General features: G+C 44.6%; 1 pseudogene; it reads right to left on the reverse strand.

Annotated features, from left to right (window-relative positions):
- Nucleotides 1-433: 433 nt before the first annotated feature.
- Nucleotides 434-2,373, reverse strand: LOC145347087 (T-complex protein 1 subunit zeta pseudogene; annotated as a pseudogene).
- Between the last annotated feature and the right edge of the window lie 2,944 nt (nt 2,374-5,317).

Raw genomic sequence — 5,317 nt, forward strand, 5'->3', positions numbered from 1 at the left:
TATACCTTTCATCAGTTCTGACCTCCTAAATATTTCCAGCATTTCCTGTTTCTTATGATTAAATTGAATAAAATGTTACAATTTGCTTTCAAAGATAGCAGCATTCGATCATTGCAATAGTTTCCTGAAAGTCTATATCATAATACATATCCATGTCCACTTGAGCTGTTTTCTGAACATTTCAAGCAGATTTTTCAGGGAGATTTGAATTATCTGGTATATATTATGTTATTTTCCTTTTTTTGTCCTAACAATTGACATTGTTTTGCCAATTATTGATGCAAGTTAAGGTTATCTATTAGGTGATATCTAATTTTTCACCATCTGAAGAATTAGATATCGCCTTGAATCCATCAGGCCTTCCTGTATTGGTGATTCCTTCACAAGGCATTGAAGTGAAATAGTGCAGAAGAATAAAACTGGAGAACAAGAGCAACTTGATAATATTTATTCAATTTTGGTCATGACAACTTTCCTCATCCATTCCCGACGTATTCATCCTTCATCATTCTTTACATTTCCATGTCTTTAACTTTGATCTGCATCAAATTCAATGGAGTTTTGAAATCAATGAGACTTTGATAATCCAGTTAAATCTGTTCACTTTTTCCCTGAAGTTATTCCAGTTCCAACAATCTCATCTACTAAGAGGAGATTGTTTGCTACTGCAGTGCACGTATGTATCAACTGATGCTTGACACAAGCGTTGTCCCAGATAGGAGTGTCCCAGCTGACTATTAACTCACCACAGGATAAATCAATGCCCACTGGTAATGTAGTTTGCTGTTCTTGGTTTAGGGCCTTTAACACAACCTCTTGAGGGTCATATCCTGCATTTTGGGCTAGCGTCCTTGGGATGATCAGAATGGCATCAGCAAAAGCTTGAAATCCAAATCGTGCACAAGCACTGACCTTATCTTTACGGTAGTGCAATAACTGACTTGCGATGCGTATTTCAACAGCGCCTGCTCCAGGCATGACAGCACCATCCTCGATGGTATTCTTCACAGCTCGCATCCCATCCCGGATAGCATCCTTGATCAGGGTAATTGTGTGCTTATTGGGTCCTTTAATAAGCAGTGTAACCGATTGGGGGTTATCACACTTTTCAATAAAAGTGTACTTGCTGTCTCCCAGTGTCTCCTCATACACCAGTCCCGCATGGCCCAAGCACTCTTCACTCAGATCCTGCACAGAGTTCACTGCCAGACCTCCACATGCCAGTGGCAGCCTCTCCATGTTCCTCCTCTTGGCTCTTCGTAGGGCTACAATTCCCTCCTTCGCAAACGTCTCCAGTGACAGTGGGTCAATGCCCTTCTGGTTGATCACAACAAATCCTTTGTTGGAGTCACCGCACACCTTTCTCTTCAGTGCAATGATGGTCTTCACTCTATCCTCAATGAACTGCCGCTCAGCTTTCACAAACCTTTCCCTCTCCTCCACAGTCTTATAAAAGAAGCCTGAATTGACTTCTGTTTTCTCGTATTCGAGGGAGACATTCAGGGTGAGGATGTAGGCATCCTCCAATCGCTTCTTCATATCAGGATGGCGAGCTCCGTGATCCAGAACCAGCCCTTTGACTAGGATCGTGTTGCAGTCTGTCTGCTGTTGCATCTCCATTATTTCCACCAGGTTCAGGTCAATGGGCTGCCTGCACTGATAAATGGATGTCACTGCTTCCACCACTAGATCCGTCAGGAGATCGGCCAACTCTGGGTGAACCTTGGTCCCAAGCGAAGTCCGAGCTACTTTCTTCCTGACGAATCCATCGTCATCTTCCCAGAGTTCATCCAGGCAGTATATTGCTTCTTCCTTGGCTAATTCCAACCCTTCTACCATGACTCGTGGATGAACCCCCTCTGAGATGTAGCGTTGAGCCTGTTTCAGGAGCTCCCCAATGATTAGCACAGCAGAGGTAGTTCCATCTCCCACAGTGTCATCCATAGCAGCCACCGCCTGGGCAATGAAGGAGGCGGTGGGATGTTGGAATTGCATCTCCCTCAACAGCACACCGCCGTCTTTGGTCAGTTTGATGTCTCCGGCGCCGGAAACTAGCATTTTCATGGTACCTTTGGGTCCCAGGTTTGTTTTGAGCAGTTCCTGCAGCGCCCTTGCTGCGCAGACATTAATACTGAGAGCCGTCTCTGCTTTCCTGCTCAGAGACATCATCATAGAGAGTGAAAGTGGCTCGACTCTCTGCAAGTTTCGGGATGGGCGCGGTCATATACTCACAAGTCAGTTTCGGCACACACCGTCTCTCTCTCTCTCTCCTTAATGACAGTTGTGCCCAGGGCGAGGCTCAACACGGATACTGTTTGGACTTGTACTGCTTTCCGGGTTGCATTATAATCGCAATAACCGCATCACTTTTGCGACACGTATCACTGGAAATCTGGCAAAGCTCCTGACATGCCTCCTGACATGCACAAACTTTGAACTCTGATGCATGACGAAGCCATTGGCTAATGGTGCACTCCAGCCACAGATATACCAGTCAAACGCAACATTAACATTTATTTGTTCTCTTCTTGGCAATTTATGCCCACCAGGGTGAATGGGGTTGTGTGTGTAACACGTGATGTTTTTTAATACTGTCTTCAAGTGCGAACATGTAGTTGTATCGCTGAAAAAAAAGTTTATTGATTAGTGTCACAAGTAGGCTTACATTAACACTGCAATGAAGTTACTGTGAAAATCCCCTAGTAGCCACACTCTGGCATCTGTTCAGGTACACTGAGGAGAGGATTTAGCACAGACAATCTGACCTCCTCATCTGTGGAAGGAAACCGGAGCACCTGGAGGAAACCCATGCAGACATGGGGAGAATGTGCAAACTCCACACAGACAGTGACACAAGCCAAGAATTGAACCCAGGTCCCTGGTGCCATGAAGTGGTAGTGCTAACCACTGTACTACCGTGCTGCCCCTTAACTCACTTTATATTAAGCTAATCTTTCTCTTCACCCTAGCTATGACTGTAACACTACATCTATGTACAATATGCTTTGACTGTATAGAAGCAATACTTTTCACGATATGCTATTACACGTGACAATAAATCAACATTAAAGGTTGCACTGCTGCTGTTTCAGTGTGAAATCCTGCTCCTGTCTCTCTGTTCAGAATGTTACCACAGTTCACACCGGCAGGATTTTCCTACATCACTGTAGTGAATGGAGATTTGGCTGATTGCCAAATTCTCTGACCTTGCTGCAGTGGCAGTGTGGTGTGATGGCCGGTAAGATCACATCTTTAATGTTTCCTACAGTGCTACTTAATTGCCCAGATCTTCCACCTCCGGATAGGAGATGGGACATACTGTGGAAATGTGCTACGGAACCCTCCAGAAGTCCCAACACTAGGGTCCATAACTTCCTTGATATTTCCAGGTGTGTGGAGAGTGTTGGCTACAAATGTGCATCAGGACTATACAGAATTCCTGTCGCATGGACTGGCGCCTGAAAAGCACACTGTGCTCAAACCTCTGACTGAACAAAGAACAGTACAGAACACGAACAGTCCCTTTGGCCCACCAAGCCTGTACCAACACACATGCCTCTTTAATCTAATTTTTTTTTGTCTCTACGAGTCCATATCCCTCAATTCCCTATCTACTCATGTACCTATCCAAATGCGTCTTGAACATTGTTATAGAATCTGCTTCCACCACCTCCCCCGGCAGCACGTTCCAGGTATTCTCCACCCTCTGTGCAAAAAGCTTGCCCCTCACATCACTTTCAACCTATGCCCCTGAGTAATTGACCCTTTGACTCTGGCAAAAAGACTCTGACTGTCCAAACCTGTCATAATCTTGTAAACCTCAATCAGGTCCCCTCATCCTCCAATGCTCCAATAAAAACAATCCAAGTTTGTTCAATCTTTCTTCATAGCCCATGTCCTCCAAAACAGGCAACATCCTGGTAAATCTCTTCTGCACCCTTTCCAATGCATCAACATCCTTCTGGTAGTGTGGTGAACAGAATTGTACACAATACTCCAAATGTGGCCTAAACCAAACTGTTATACAGCTGCTTTTCCATTCCTGTACTTAATGCCCTGACTGATGAAGGCCAGCATGCCATATGCCTTCTTGATTACCTTGCTCACCTGAGTTGCCACCTTCAGGAATTGTAGATCTGCACACTTTGACCCCTCAGTATGCTAATATTTCTAAGGGCTCTACCATTTACTGTATACTTTCCTTCTACAGTAGACTTTCCAAATTGCAGCACCTCATGTTTGTCCAGGTTAAATTCCATCTGCCATCTTTCAGCCTAGGTCTCCAGCTGAAGATGTTTTTACTATTAGGATGGAAGTGCCGTACTGAAGTGCCTCAATGATGGGACAGCACTAACTTTGATTTGATTGGATTTGATTTATTATTGTCACCTGTATTAGCATACTGTGAAAAATATTGTTTCTTGCGGGCCATACATACCATAGAGAAGGAGAGAGTGCAGAATGTACTGTTCCAGTCTAGGGTATACAGAAAGATCAACTTAATGCAAAATAGCTCCATTCAAAAGTCTGATGGCTGCAGGGAAGAAGCTGTTCTTGAGTTGGTTGATACGTTTCCTCAGACTTTTGTATCTTTTTCCCATTGGAAGAAAATGGAAGAGTGAATGACCAGGGTGTGTGGGATCCTTGATCATGCTGGCTGCTTTGCCGAGGCTGGAGGAAGTGTAGACGGAGTCAATGAATGGGAGGCTGGTTTGCTTGCTTGCCCTATTGATAGGTGAGAATTTACACCTGCTTGTTGACACACTTTTGCTCTGTTCTAGTTGCAGTCATGATGTGGAGATGTTGGCATTGGGGTAAACACAGTAAGAAGTCTTCTTACCGAGTTGCAGTGAGCAGAGGCGGCAAACATATCAGAGAGGTTCCTTTTTTATAAATGTGTTCAAATGATGATTGAAATATATGGAATGCACAGCAAGTGAAAGAAAGGAATATATTTTTTATAACTTTGTCATGACACTGCGCTGTTAATTCCAATAAAAATACTTTCATAGAATCCTACAGTGCAGAAAGAGGCCCTTCGGCCCATCGAGTCTGCACCGAACACAATCCCACCCAGGCCCTACCCCCATTTCCCTACATATTATACCCACTAATCCCTCTAACCTACACATCCCTGGACACTAAGGGGCAATTTCTTAGCGTGGCCAATCAACCTAACCCGCACATCTTTGGACTGTGGGAGGAAACCAGAGTACCCAGAGGAAACCCACGCAGACAGAAGGAGAATGTGCAAACTCCACACAGACAATGACCCGAGCCGGGAATCGAACCCAGGACCCTGGAGCTGTGAAGTAGC

Source organism: Carcharhinus amblyrhynchos, chromosome 8 (assembly GCF_965287045.1).
Source record: "Carcharhinus amblyrhynchos chromosome 8, sCarAmb.v2.hapA, whole genome shotgun sequence".
Lineage (NCBI taxonomy): Eukaryota > Metazoa > Chordata > Chondrichthyes > Carcharhiniformes > Carcharhinidae > Carcharhinus > Carcharhinus amblyrhynchos.